General features: G+C 43.8%; 1 protein-coding gene across 16 annotated transcripts in view; it reads right to left on the bottom strand.

Annotated features, from left to right (window-relative positions):
* CELF4 (CUGBP Elav-like family member 4) overlaps window positions 1-15,453 on the bottom strand; it is a 700,257-nt gene that overhangs the window by 4,118 nt on the left and 680,686 nt on the right. The gene's annotated exons all lie outside the window — the stretch shown is intronic.

A 15,453-nucleotide genomic window follows, 5' to 3' on the forward strand; every position in this document is an offset into this window, starting at 1 on the left:
AAAAACAAAAAGGAAAGCAGCTACTGCTGGTTGCTGCATGTCCATTTAGCAGTTCACAGGACGGCGGGCTCTGAAACAGCAATGCTGGTATGGTGTGGGAAGCAGACTTGTAGGAGGACTCGGATGATACAATGGTCCCTAAATCAGCGTCATTAAAAGAAGGACATTTACTCCTTTGGAATTTAGCTCTGGCCTGAATTGAAAAGTTAATGGAAAACAAAAGGAATAAGAGAAAGAGAAGAGAAAAGGAGAGGAGAGGAGAAGAGGAAGAGGAAGAGGAGAGGAGAGAAGAGAAGAAAAGAGAAGAGAAAAGGAGAGGAGAGGAGAAGAGGAAGAGGAGAGGAGAGAAGAGGAGAGGAGAGGAGAGAAGAGAAGAGAAAAGAGAAGAGAAGAGAAGAGAAGAGAAGAGAAGGAGATAAAGCAGAAATGAAAGAAAAAAAAAAGAAAAAACAAAAGGAGAAAGGAAAGGAAAAAGCAAAGGACAAAGAAAAAGGAAAAGGAATAAAACCTGCCAGGGGCTGGTTGCTACAATCTGTAGAAACACCCTGTTCCTTTCCTATGAAGGAAAATGTCCCTTTACTGGGCCACGGAGTTTTGCCTCAGTACACCAAAAATCACTGCACAGAACAATACACTTGTCTCAGTCAGCAGCTATGCACCCTGTTCCTCAGGTATTGCCTTTCTGTCCCTTGGCAGGGCTCATATCTCTCCTCGCAGCCTATTTCTGAAAAGTCACTGCACACGAATGAAATTTCACCTCCTGTCGGGGTGTCACAAGAATATTGTTGGCAGTTCTTATCCTGAAGTCATGCACACTGGCTAGCGAAAATTCTTTCCCTAGCTTTTTGTTTGTTTGTCTGGGGTTTCTTTACTGTTTCTGTGAACTGAAACATGCTTTCTTGGCTACAGCAGCTATGCTCAGCTGACAAGAGATGATGCTGAACTAAACCCCTCATCTGAGCTCTGGCTTCAGCTACACACTTTTCCCAGTGTTGGCTGCTGTCTTGGTTGAAGCTGACTCCTTCTTGATGGCCTGGCCCCAAAGTGTTGCCCTTTGGTGATCTGAAAGTGTCAACCTGAGCTTCCTGGGGTTTGACATAGACAAACCTTGCATCTGCCTGGTACCCCCAAGGCAGATGCAAGATCTGTGTCTACAGTTATTTCACAAGCCCAGATGGGGAAAACTGTCCTTTTGAAGATGGCCCAGGATAGAATTGTTGTCATTTGTGTCCCTAGGTACCCAAGAGCAAATAGTGTCAGCTATACAGCTTCCAGAAGAGGAAAAGATCTCTGGCATCCCTCTTACCCCTCTGGGCTTTCTGGCCATGTCATAACACAGGAAAAACAAGCAGCTGGGAAAGGAAGGAGAGCTGTCAGCACCATCACAGCAAGACCTGTCTCTTTCCTTACCTCAGCTGTGCCAGTAGGAAAAGGAAGGGTTAACAAGCTTTGATTCAATGGATGGATGAAGACAGCAACAGGAATGGGAGAGATCTGGTGGAGCAAACAATATCCTGCTCTATTCCTGGGGAGTAGCAACAACACGTCTCCTCTCTGGGGTTGTAGTGTGGGATAGCACCCGCTGCAGGGTCAGGAGTGCAGCTTAGTGGGCAGTGGGTTTATACATGGATGCTAGATCCAGGCAACTGTGCTGAGGAGCTGCTGGGGAGAGGTCCTTTGCTGTAATTTTACTGAGGAAAAGATTTAATGTGCAGAGTGGGAAGGACCGGGCTGGTGTGTCAGTGACCACTGCTTTGGAGGTGGTACTACCATCCCTCTGCCTGTCCTCCACAGACACCCTCAGACACTGCAGATGAAACACATGCGTGCACGCACACACACACACACACACACACACACACACAAACATTTATATGTACAGATGAAGGATTAGGACTTGCTGAGGCTAAAGAAACAGAAAAAAAAAGAAAAAAGCCACCTGAAAATATTCTTTCACACAAGAGTTACATGTGGTCATCCTGTCTGCATAACTTGGGTCTGTGTTTCAAGCACCAGATGAAAAGCGGGGGTCTGCAGCAGCTACCTTGTTAGTGGACAGGAGAAGATCCTTTGATAGTCTCAAGGGACATGTCCAAGATCTTGCTCCACTGAACAAACCATAGACAAATAAATCTGGTAAATGCCCAACTTCTTCTTGGAAGCACCTAAGTCCCTAACAGCCTGGGACTGTTCTCCATGAACACTGGAGAGAGATAAGGGCATGAAGTCCTAATGATGGGATTCAAGACATCTTCATCTGAACAGATCACTCTAGGACAGTATTAGTAGAGACACACAGGGACTGTAGGTCCCAAATCACTCCTGCTTAGGAACTGTTTCAGATAAGACTGTGAGTCATGGCCAAAAGGACCCAGTATCTCTCTCGTGGTTATAATGAGGACCCTGACTGACTTGCTGTGAAGGGGATAGTTACAGTGTAGGTCTATACCATCAGGGAAAATGAATCTCAGTTAAAGCCACGGTTAGACAAACATAAATCTAGTCATGTCCTTGCAACTTGTGCTGTCAGCACCGTAGTCCTAATGCTACAAACACCTCTGTTGCAGTAAAGCTTTTAACAGCAGTTCCTGGCTGGACTGTGAGGATAAGCTCCGCACTGTGGGAGGCACTCACTGCCCACGAGTGTGGTACTGGGTGCTAAGGGAGCTGGCAGAGGCCCTCACTAAGCAACTCTGTTGCTTATCAGCAGTCCTGTTAACCAGAGAAGTGCCAGTTGATGTAGGTTAGCCAGTGTGATGCCCATCCACAAGAAGGGCTGGAAGGAGGATCTAGAGAGCTACACATCTGTCAGCCTGACCTCAGTGCTGGGGAAGCTCATGAAGCAGATCATCCTCAGTGCCATCCTGCAGCACATGCAGGACAACCAGGGGATCAGGTCCAGTCAGCATGAGTTCGTGAAAGACAGGTCCTGCTTGACCAACACGATCCCCTTCTGTGACAAGGTGATCTGTTTAGTTGATGAGGGTAATGCTGGGAATGTGTCTATGTGGACTTCAGTAAAGCCTTTGACAGCATTTCCCACAGCATTTTCCAGAAGAAACTGACTGCTTGTGGCTTGGATGGGTGCACTGTTGCCTGGGTAAAGATCTGGATGATGCTTGGGCCCAAAGAGTGTGAGTGAATGGAATGACATCCAGCTGGGGCTGGTCAGTAGTGGTGTTCCCCTGGGCTCAGCACAGTAGGAGGCTGAGGGGGAGACCTTATCACTCTCCCTCTGAAAGGAGGTTGCAGACAGGTGGGGGTCAGTCTCTTCCCCCAGGTAACCAGTGACAAAGCAAGAGAAAACAGCCTTGGGTTGCAATAGGGGTGGTTTAGATTGGATATTAGGAAAAACTTCTTCACTGAAAGGCTTGTTGGGCACTGGAATTGGCTGCCTTGTGGTGTCACCATTCCTGAAGATGTTTAGAAAAGGTGTAGCTGTGGTGCTTAGAGCCACAGTTTAGTGGTGGACTTGTCAGTGCTGGGTTAATGATTGAATTCAATACTTTTAGAGTTTTTTTACAGCCTAGTCTATACTATGATTCCATGATACCCTTAAAGCAGGTAGGTGACCTGAGAGGGGTGTGCAAGTTGCTGCATAAGCCTAACAGTCCCTGACTATCTGGTGAGTGCCACAGCAGCAGTCACTGTATATCTCCTAAGCTGCAAAGGCAGCCAGAAGCAGGTACAAGCTTGCTCTGTGCCTTCACAGGACCACAAATTTGTCCCAACTCTGCCACCATCATGGTGGGCTACCAGGTTGAGTTCTTCCCCTGCAGAAATCTATTGCCTCCAGTTCCACATCGTTTCTACCATGTCTCTCCCCTGAGTCCTTATTAGTTAAGTCTCCACTGATCATCTCTATCCCTCTTTTCTTGTCTTGGAGGTAAGAAACCTCCCCCTGAAGAAACTCAAAGGCTGTCACTTCTTCCAGCAGCAAAGTGACAGCATCCTGTGCTCACACGGAAGCCTCTGATCGTGGCATATACTGACTTCTTCACCTTTATACAATATATAATAATCTCCATTTACACACACATGTGTGCCTTTGTACCCAAAACTGCAGTCAGAATCCTGTCCTTCTGTCTGCTGGAGCCTGTGGCCATGCACACCTACTGGAAGGAACTGGACATGTTTTTGCTGCTGGTGATAGATCTTCACAGCTATTGCCTCTGAAGCTGATCAATATTATTAAAATTCCAGCCGATGTTTTTCTCCCCTGCCTTTTGTACTGTTTCTATAGCAATTTCCCTCTCTGTTTTTGCCTCCAATGCTGGATGGCTCTGCTTTCCTTATGCCTCAGTCCTCCTCTTCACTGTACCCCAATACCAACCCACACAGATTCTCCCCCTCCGCCCCCCCCCTCCTCCCAGCTCCTCCCTGGAGTGTCTGGCAGAGGTGGAAAAAGGAGGCAGGGCTCTCCAAAACAGAATCCGTCCCTTTGACAACCACTGCTAAGGCTGTGTGGTGAGCCCAAGATTAGGAGCCCAAATGTGTTAGAGTGGGAAGGGCAGTGCAGTGAAGGGGACTTTGCAGCCATGCTAGGATTAAAAGAAGCCTGATCATTTATACCAGACATCAACACATTTACCTGGTCTCTTGGGGTGCTCTTTTCAGTGGGGGGGGGGGGGGGGGAAGAATGTTTTTGTCAGATGCTTCAGTTCTAACATCTGAAGGTTAAAAAGGAGGCAGATTGTATCTATGAGTCTTTATATACATGAAAATGCACAGCAACAGACCCACATGTATATGTACAGAGGTATTACATATACATACATATCAACAGAGACAATTGCACACACACAACAGAGAAGCCAGTGTGGTCTAACAGGGAGATGGAAGTCCCGCATTTTAAATGCTAATGTTTTCTCTGTTTTGGTTTTTTTTTTTAATATGCTCGATGACCCTGCCTCATTTTTCCCATTTATAAATTTAAGGTGATGATAAAAATTAGGTCTTAAATTGCAATGCCCTTCTTTCAAATAATTGTATGACTTACTTGCTGTACAGTGCTGTTACTAGGATTGCTCTCATTTAACTATGTTACATTAAGAGCTAGTTGAAAAATGACAATTATTTTCTGGAGGAAAATTGTCATTATTTTGGCTTTCTTTCATGTGAATATTTTAGTTAATAAACAAAACAAATCTGGGATGGGGGAGGTGGCCAGAGAAATAGATTAATTTTGCCTTTTTTTAATCAGTCTGAAAACCAGTCCATTTTTAAGAGGAATTTAGTGTTTTGAAGGCCAACATTTTTAATCAAGACAGTTATGCTTTTTGTGCTGTTTGCATTTCTTTTTTAATCTACTGGAATGAAAATTTGCTGAGGAAACATCCAGTTTGGTCAAAATGTCACTTTTTGGTCATCCCCTCCTCCCCCAGCTTGTTTGATGAAAAATTGTCAAGCAGCAATAGCTGTGCCACCTCTGATTTATCTATTTTTCTAGAGCCATTAGTCTCAAGCAGCAGATGAAAATGCACCACAACAGAGCAGCTGCTCCCGGAGAAGCCAGCTTGGACAGTCAGAAAATGTCACTGGCTCCCTGAGCAGTGTTTCCTTTTCTCACTCTGCCCCCGAGCAGTGGCAGAAGAGGTGGCCACAGGGTGGTGGGGGTCACAAGGGTGGTGGAGGAGTCCCAAAAAAGACGTGGAGGTGTGTGGTGGGAGGAAGGGCTGGGCTGGGCAGAGTGGGATTTAGGGTGGGCTGGTGCAGGAGGGAGCTCTGCCCACTGCCAGGGCTGCAGCCGGGAGCAACTAAGGGCTGGGTAAGGTCTGAGTGGTCACAGCCCTGTCCACCCTCCTCAGCAACACGCAGAATTTACGTGCTCATGCAGATGTAGCTATGGCTCTATTCCTCTCTCAGCTCTGTTTTGCCAACCAAGAGCTTTGCAGGCAAAGTTCAGTGCAATGAACTCAGGTCATTTTGAGACGCAGCGATGCGAAAGGTCAAATGACTGTTATATGGCTACTTTTCCAGCAAAGGATGCCACCTCTTTCCCTCCCAATGGCCAAGCCAGTGGGTCCTGTGCCCTGAGGAGCATTTATCCTGCCTCATACCAAGTGCTCACCCCTACTTTCGCTGCAGGTGAATATTAGGTGAGAGAGGAAATTAAGCTTCCTTTCTGCATACAATGAAAGGTTCTTTATTACAAGGGGGCCTCAAGGAGTTTTCTATCTCCTGAGCATTGTACCAACAGTTTAATTAAAAAAATGTACGTGGTTGAGAACGAAGTCTAATTGGGAAGCTGTAAGAAAGCCTCTGTGTCCAGTCTCCACCGTTTCTGCTTTTTCCCTTTATAGATTGAGTAGACCTTATCAAAATGATGATGAAACCAGTGCTACACTCTCCTGTTTTAGTTGCTGACCATTAGATAGGGATGCCTGCTACCCTTTTCCTTTCCTCAGCAGATCCCTAGGATGACCTCCTGATCGAGTCCAGCTCGTAGATCTCAGGAGGGTCAATTAGGTTGCCTGTACCCTCCCAGTAGGTTGCCTGATATACCCCACCAGTGGCTGCAGTACCTGCCACAAGACATGAGAGCCCCCAGCTCCTGCCAGGCTGGGGGGGGTAATAATTTGGTCTGTAGTTGCTCACCAGGTACAGGAAGGGTGTGTTGGAGTGGTGCTTGTGGGGGTTGCAAAGGGAGGAGACCCCAGCTCTTCTCCCAGCCTGACATCCCTGTCAGGAACATGTTCTCCCTCTCAAAGCTGGTCCTGTGTGACTTCACTCTCCTTCTGCCAAGGCTGTTCAGCTCCATTCCTGGTCTCTGTACCCCTTTAAATCAGAATGCAGCCAGGAACACATACTCCCAGCTTGCAACACTCAATTACTCCTTCTGATATTTTATTTTTTTGCCTGCAGCTTCAAATTACCTTCAAGGTGCACAGTGCAATTAGCTAAAAATATTTCCTGCTTCATTTTAATTGCACTAAAACTCTGATGTACCTCCAGTGAGGTGCTGTAAGGTAGAAATTGGTGCCCCAAATATTTAAAATTGATTAAAGTCCAGGATGACTCAATAAGCTTACATAGTTCTATTAATTATTGAATACTAATAATTTTTTGTTTAAAACCCCACAAACATTTTTGAAGCCAAATTCTGTATGAAGCTTCTAAAAGAAGATACTTTTACTAAGGAGATGGTTACTCTTTCTGAATTGGAGAAAGATAAGACAAGAATTCCACCATATAGTGGGAGTGGTTTCCATCTGAAGAATTCACATCCCCTGGCAAATTTTAGTATCTCAGAATTTGATTCTGAAAACACTTATGCATGTGACTTATGTCTGTGACTCATTTCACTGCTATAGCTGAGGTATTTATATGATTCTAATTTAGAATTGGATCACATTTTTGTTTAAAGCCTTTCTTGGTGGAAAATGCAGGTGATCAGTCAAACGTTATCACTGCTTAAAAATAGTCAAAACTTTCTGTCTGAGAATTTAAAAAGAAATCCAAAACAAAACATTTTTTTTCTGAAAGCACTGAAAACCAATGTGCTGATTCCGATGATGTCTGGTTCATAAGACTAATTCAATATACGTTGAAAAGAGTAGTGAAAATAAATCCCAAATTCTATTTGCATCCAGTTGAGTCTGATCAGTCTCAGTTCTTTAGGTTTCTTTTTACCTCAGATAGCCTGTGCTTATGAAGCATGTCCCCTTGTGCCTGCAGCTGTGCTGGCTTGGGAGTGCTATCATTCCCTGATCCACAGAGCTGAACCAAGCAAATTCAGCAAGTTTCTCACCAGTCTCATACAAATGACAGGATCAAGTTAACCTAAGCCTTTTATGCTCCTCCCTCTGCCTACAAATTTGGATTAACCAAATTGAGGAATGGTAGTGGGCAAGAGGTGGGATTCAGTGCTTGGCTTACCCACTTCCATGGCTGTGAAGGAAGCCTGATAGCCATGGTGGAGTCCAGGGTAAATATCAGAAAAATGCTGCCCACCCTGCAACTCTCCCTCCCTCTTTCGTGCTCACCAGGGCAAGAAAAACCTCTGACCATCGCCAGAGCAGCTCATGTCTGCAACTGATTCTTACACAATTTTGAGGGAAATTGAAGGCGTTCAGCCTCTTGCCAAAGGGCACAACGAGAAGGTGGATCTTGGAAAAAACCCAAACCCACCAGCCCCTTGCTGTTGGTGTGCAAGTCCATGCACTTTCTTCCTCTGAAACAGAACTCCAGGAAGGCAGGTATTGGCTCCTCCTTCCCCTTGGGAATACAGGAGATGGATTAAAGAGTAGGGGAAAAAAAGTTATTTCATCGTTAGCCTGCCCCGAATAAGAAAAGGTTCCTGACACCAACAAACTAATCAACGGTGAAAGCTCATGAGGTCAAGCTTTCCCTTCTCCTCCATTATTCTTTTGATTTTTTTCTAACTGGCTGGGACTCGATAGCTCTGGCAAGTGTATAAATATAAAATCCTTTCTTGTCTTCCCCTGGAGCACACCAAGGACCATTTGAATACCCATAGGGACAAGTTAAAACTAAACAAAACCAAAGCAACTTGCAAGGAACAAGTCGTCCAGCCAATCTTCAAATGCTGACCATTCTGTAAGTCAGTCCCAAGAAACTTGTCTCTTCTCAAAAGGAATTGGGAAAGGCAGCTCTCCCTCTTAAGAGCACTCCCTCTGGGTTCAGTGTTTTGTGTGGAGATTTATGGTCAGGAATGTTAATGCCTAATAACTGAGCTGGCTGAGCTGGAACAGGGTGAGAGCTAGGCCTGAAGGAGGCAGCCCCAGACCACCAGGGTTAAGCTCTGGCAGTGTGGGCAGCCTCCAGCACCTCAATGCCTGTGCCTGTGCCTCCTCACCTGTGCTGCCTTGGACAGCCACCAGTGCACGGCTGTAAGAGTTTCCCTGACCCGACCACCAAGAAGAACTCAACCTTAGTATAATCTGAAAAGAGGGAAACATTTGCCTGTGGAAACACTGGCCCCTACCCTATAGAATGTAAAATGGTCCTGAAGTCAAATGAGAATTGTTTGTACACCATCTTGGTATGGAGGGGAAATGGTAGAGGAACAGGGAAGATTTATGGCTTGTACTGCATTGGAAATACCCAAAGTTTCTGTCCCAAAGCACTGCCCATGTTCTCTCCATTGCAGCACAGGGAACTTCACTCGGCAGTCTTCTCATGGCAGAGGAAAGGCTGCTCCTTGCATCTTTCCTGTCCTTGGGCTCTCTGCTGAGATCTGTGCTCCTTCAGAGCTCTGTCTGGTAGAAAAGGAGGAAAGAAAAATGCCCCTTTCCCTACCAACAGCTGACATACAGGAATCATAGCTGCAGCATAAGCTTCTCTGATGGATTCTGCCTCAGCAAAATGAAATTAAGATTTCAGCAAACAAGCTCCAATTCCATGGTACCAGTAGAACAAATGACATCTGATAATTGCTAACTCCTTTTGCTTATTCTTTGCTCTGTTCACCCCATCAGTCTCTCCAGATTATATTTTCAGCTGAGTTTAATGAACGCCATTTATTAAACTAACACCAGGGTTCTGCTTTGGCCTCAGACAGATGTGCCTGCTAATATGAATCATTTTGTTCAATTGGATTATTCTGATGGAGAGCAGATCCCTGCCACTCCGAGGAGCACAAACAAATGGGGAACAGCTCGCCTCCAGTTGTGACCAGCCGCTTGCCTTCATTAGGAGGCAGCTCCAGGCTCCGCAGGCAACTTGGCAGGATGGTGTCCCTACTGCTCCCATCAGCCAGCATTTCTGCTCCTTTCCATTTACCTCTCATGTGCAGGGAGAGCTCAGAACTCAGTGTGGCCCTGAGCCTGGCTTGTCAGGGGGACATGAACATTGCTGCCACCTTCCCTGAGTTCACCAGAGGCGTGGGCAACAGGATTCACCTCTTCCTTTTTATGATGAACATTCCTTATCTGAACACATACCGGACTCCCCTAACTGTGTATCCTTCCCTTCCCAGTATGGAGTGTCTGACCTCCTTTACACTGACACCTGAGAAAATGTAGACTACTTATTTGCTATTGATCCTTCTTTACTCTGATCTTCTCCAATTATTTGGGCAAAGGGACAGGGATGATATGCTTTTAAAGGCTTGTATTAATCAGAAAAAAAGGAGATAAAATCCATCTGAAATCTCCCAGACAGAGATTCCCTCAGTCTATCGTTTGGGATTTTAGTGTTGAAAATTTTGGGTCAATCTCTGTAATACATTGTGTTCAGGCACCAGACATCCATCTATCTGTCTATCTCAATACAAATCCTGCCTTCTGTGAACCATAAAACTCCTATCAGAGTGACATTACCACTTCTCACTTCGACAGAACACACTGAGCACACACAACTTGGGGAAAAAATTACAGAGGCAATTTGAAAGATTAGAAGAGAAAAAGCAGAAGATTTCTGCTCCCTGAGCACAAGTGGCCAAATCCCGTAGCAAGTGTTTAGTTGGCACAAATAATCATCGCTCCCTTAAAGCCTACATTTTTTCCCCAGCTGAAGGACAGGCCCAGCACTTCTTCAGATACCTGTGAACCTCAGGACAACTCATTTATTCTAGAGAATTTCGGAAGAAAGAAATTATTTCCATTTTAATCCTAAGCAGCATCCTGGGGTTACTTCCAGGAATCCCTGGTGAGTCCCAGAAGTCAGACTCTCAGGAAGTGGGTCTGTGCTGAAAGAGGAAAGACCCCAGAGACAACCATGGTGTCAGTCTGTGTGCCTTTACTAATTACTCACAGCACATTAGCATGCTCCTCAACAAAGCCATCTAAGGACATAAATTCCTTCATTCAGGTTTAAGTGTAGGAATACCTCTCCAGGAGTGAGCTATTCTTTTACTCCTGATGAGGATCTGTACACCTTCATCTAAATTGCATTACACTGGTCTTCTTGGGTAATGGGAACAAGGCCAGTAGGAATTCCTGTTGGGATTTTGTGTAACAAGGTCTGTATGGTCTGTACTAAACAATGCCCTTGTAACCTAAGAGCAGAAGACAGAAACCCCCCAAATAAACCCCTGTCTGAAAGCACCAAGTCTCTTAAAACTGACATGGGAGAGCCCAATTTCCCACAGTTGGCATTGGTCTGCCTGCCTGGTTTCCTTTCCCAGTGTCCCATCTGCCACGATGGAGAAATATGTACCATGCAAGGAGAATGCACAGAGAAAAATAAAGAGCATGGAAAGCATTCATGTGTCATACATCATGGCAAATGGGATGCAACCTCTGCTCATGAGTGGAGATGCTTCAAGAGAGTAGAGAAAAATAGAGAACCTTATCCATCAAAGACACATTTTTAGCTGACTGTACAGCCCATGGGTTTAATGTCCCAGTTGTTTCCAAGTCCTTAGAAATCAAGGTAGTGAAAACCTATTTTCTTTTGGAACAACCTGCTTTTAAGAGTCTACCATAACAACCATGGTCTACAGCACATCCAAATCAACCAAAAGATATCTTTGGCTTCAAGGACTGGACATCATAGAGCCAGAAATCTCAAAGGTAGGCATCTCGTCACTGTGAGGATTTTAGAGTGTTATTGCTCTGCATAGAACAGATGCTTCAGGCAGCCCAGCTGCTGGATCTGTTTTACACAGGAAAAAGGGATATCTGAAGAGCTGGGGAGGGAGGATGTATCTCTCAATAACGGCAAAAATCTGCTTTCTAAAGAGGATTACTTGAGTGTGGAACTGCAGCTTTCCATGGGTGCAAGAGATTTTCTTCTGTTTGCAAGTCATTATCATAAAAAGGCATTTTTAAAATGAGCATGGTGATATTTGGAGATAGGCATGATCATTCCCTAGTCTCTCTGCTCCAAGAAGATTTGAGCAGCCAGAATGGTGACATTGCATCTCCCTCTATAATTGCGAATAATTGAAACATCTCTGCTAGGAGAACATTTAGAGTTAAGTAAGTAATAGTGGGTCTGAATCCTTGGCTGCCATAAATCAGTGTCACTTCACTGGCTTCAGAGCAGCTGGTGATTGGCGCTGCTCAAGAACTTATCCTGATCATGGTTGTGGTTAGTACTTTTCCAGACAGAGCACTGAGTTTTCATTTACTCTGCTTCTTGCTTGGGAAATGACTTGACTGCTGTTCTCCCTTCCCCTCCAGCTCAGCCTTCTACCCAATATTTCAAAAAGGTTGGATGAAGCTCAGCTAAGTGGAAAAATGAACCGTTTGAAATAAAAACTCTCCTTTTTTTCATAACTGCAGTCACAGGGCAGGATGAAAGACACCTAAGAAGCAGGGTTTGTACTGTAAACCTTCAATTCTCTGCTACAGCTGAATCAAACACTTCAGAGACCAGAGTTTTGATAGTCACTTGTAGCTGGCCAAAGTTACCGTACCTATGAATTATTCAAATATGCAATTATTGCATTTGATATATCACTGGGTATAACTGTGGAAACGAGAAACAGTGTTCTAGTGCAGCTGATTGTATATGCCTTCCAAACCATAAGGACATCAATTTAAGGTGCTCACATTGATGGAGTACTCTGCAGCCCCTTATTAAGATTCTTGCCAACTCCTGTAGCAGTTTTCCCCTGCAGAGTAAATTTCATGGAGTTTTTTAGCCTCCCTTTTCTTTATCTCTACAGCGTAAGTGCCAAACACTACCCCACAGAGCTTCAATTCATGGTTCTGCAGTAGCTCTCAAAGGTCAGTGACAAAAAGATCAGGTCATGTTCAGCTTACTGATCAGTGCTGCACAAGTGACCCAAGTCCAGTGAATCACATGTTGGGGCTGACTTGTAACTCTGATTTCATTGGGAATTTCCAGTTTCCCTGGAAGAAGGTCTTCTTAGACCTAGAGGGCTGTGCCCTGCCTTTGGCCTACACTGTTCACATTGTCTTTACCCGGACAAAAAAGCATGTTCATGGTGCTGATGTTTGTATTAACTGAACACACCAAAGACAGCTCTATCTGCCTTCAAATATGGGGCCATCTGAGAAGAATGTCTCTGAAGTTCTAGACCTTTCTTTGCTCTTTCCCTGAGTAGCATTTGCAAATTGATAGCATGCCCATTTCCTGTTTGCTCACTAGTGAGTACTGGTCTCTCTAGTGCTCCAGTATCAATGGATTTTGCTGAGTTGTAATTTATTTGAAGGGCCTGCAGAAAAATGACTATGCTTGTTTTCTAGGACTCATCCTGTATTTTCACAATCCTCTTTCATTGTGGGTCTTTGCCTTCTCTCATTCATTTTGTACATATTTTATTTAGCAGGGGATTCATTCTGTCAGTGTTTGCTGCTCTGCTTGAACAAAAAATTTGGCTATGGATGTCTCCTGTGTTTTTCCATCTCTTTGGCTCTCATTTCAAGTCACGGCTGTTTCAAACACCTACTCTTTCATTTTCTTATATTTTCCAGTTTTTCGTCAAGTTGCAGTTCCCTCATGCACTGGCCCGGCAAATCTCTGCTGAACGAACCTTCTAAAAATGTTCCTTCAAAGGCCGCTCTTTTCAGGTTACTGCAGCTGCCCAGTAACTGATGCAATTGAAACTCACACTGAGCTCAGAAAGGCTCTAAAATCTGACTTACTCAGGTAATTTGTGTGATATTGTCCATATGAACTCCTACACTAATCTTGGTCAAGTGGCTGAATATGACATTACCACCCTCCAGTCAACCCTGCAGCTCTGGGGGTTTTGCTGTTGGAAGCCTTTGAAGAGGGCACAACCCTAACAAGCTCCTGGTCTTTTCACAGTAGGAACAACTCAGAAGGCTCTTTGCTGGCTGAGTCTTTGGCAAAAGTTCTCACAATTCTCCAGAAGTTTACTTCAGAGTGCCAGGGCCAAGAGCATCACAGCAGGATGAGAAGTGGGACGCTGCTTTAATATCTGTTATTTAATTCTGAAGTATTTATATTATCTAACATCTTTTTAAAAGTGGGGATATGGGTTTTAGTGAAGAATTCCTGCTCCAAACTGAGGGGAAGTGTTGTGGTATTGCTTTGTGCTGCTCTATCACTCCCATGACAAATGGCGCGTATCCGTTAGTGACCTACATGGACTCATTTAGATGCAAACACAGCAATACTCCTGAAAAGCTGCCCTGCTTTGAGGAAGAACAAGTTCCAAATATTGCTGAATGGAATTCAGTCTCAGAGCAGTAATTACTGATTGTAATTTTGGAGTAAATGCAGTAATTAATTATTGTCGTTTTCCATCAGTGCATTATATTGAGTGCCAATCTTAGAATAAAATAATTAGCAAATGGGATTTTGCATGCTCTGGTATTGAAACTGTGGTTTGTAGAACAGACATGAGAATTTTGCCATAATAAAGTTATCAGTAATTTACATGGACAGACAGGTTAAAAATTATCAGACAGAAGAAAACGATTTCCTTGTCAGTCTTGCAAACGCCTTCAGGAGTCCTGTTTTAGCCTCCCCCAGTACAATTCACTTCCATTCTCTGAGTACAAGAACAACAGCACAAAGTTTGGGTTGCAAACACAGTGAGGGATGCTTAATTTAATCACGGGTGTCAGTGGAAATGAAAAACAAAAGTAATCCAAAGAACAGAAAAAAATACTGGCTGAGGTGATGTTTTTCCAGTACCTGAACAGACTTTCCAAAATTAAGCTGTGCTGATTTTTTTTCTCTCTTTATTCACTCATATTGAAGCTTGTGCTGGAGTACTGTTTTGATGCAATTATACTAGTGCAAATTTCCATAATGTAAGCAAGTCCTAAGCAATCTAAGTGATGACTAAAAGAGGGAAACAACAATAATCTGTGCAGGTGGAAGAGGAGCTGGTTAGCATGATTGTAGGAGGCACAACTACAAGAAATGGGATTTTATCTTGAAAAAGGATATTTGGGATGAATCTCAAGATGAACAGCCTAATAGAAAACAGTGAGATCAATGCAACTGCAGAATAGCCTCTCACTAGAGGTAATAGAGAGCTATCTGAGAGGCATAAGCAACAAAAATTTCAGTAAAAAATACACTTTCACTGGACTTTGCACTGAAGCCATCTGAAATGATGAGAGAAGCCAGAAATTTTCCACTCACATATTTTTGTTCATGGCTATTTGGCATTTTGCTTGTTTGTTTATATTTGGCTGATAGTATATGCTTACTTTAAAAGAAAGTTTGGGTTGCTTTTATTTTTTTCTCTTATTAGGGAAAAAAAAGAGAAAAATGCAAAGTTTTCCAGTCTGGTAAACTATACATTCCAATTAAAAAAAAAAAAAAAAAAAAAAAAAAATAAAAGAAGAAAAAAAAAAGAAAATTAAAAAAAGGAAGAAAGACATTTATTCAGAGTAAAAATACCACCTATTTGAGACAGCTGCAAAAACATGCATTTCACACATTTTACAATAAACCACACATCAGTCTGTGCTTAAGAAGCAGTGAAGGAGGACCTGAAAATGTCTTTTTTTTTTTTTTATTTGAGCTTTGGCCTATGTTATTTCCCCTGGTGTTTTGGAGAAGCAGGTTGCTTGGACAGCGCATTAATTTAATGTT

Source organism: Corvus moneduloides, chromosome Z (genome assembly GCF_009650955.1).
Source record: "Corvus moneduloides isolate bCorMon1 chromosome Z, bCorMon1.pri, whole genome shotgun sequence".
Classification (NCBI taxonomy): domain Eukaryota; kingdom Metazoa; phylum Chordata; class Aves; order Passeriformes; family Corvidae; genus Corvus; species Corvus moneduloides.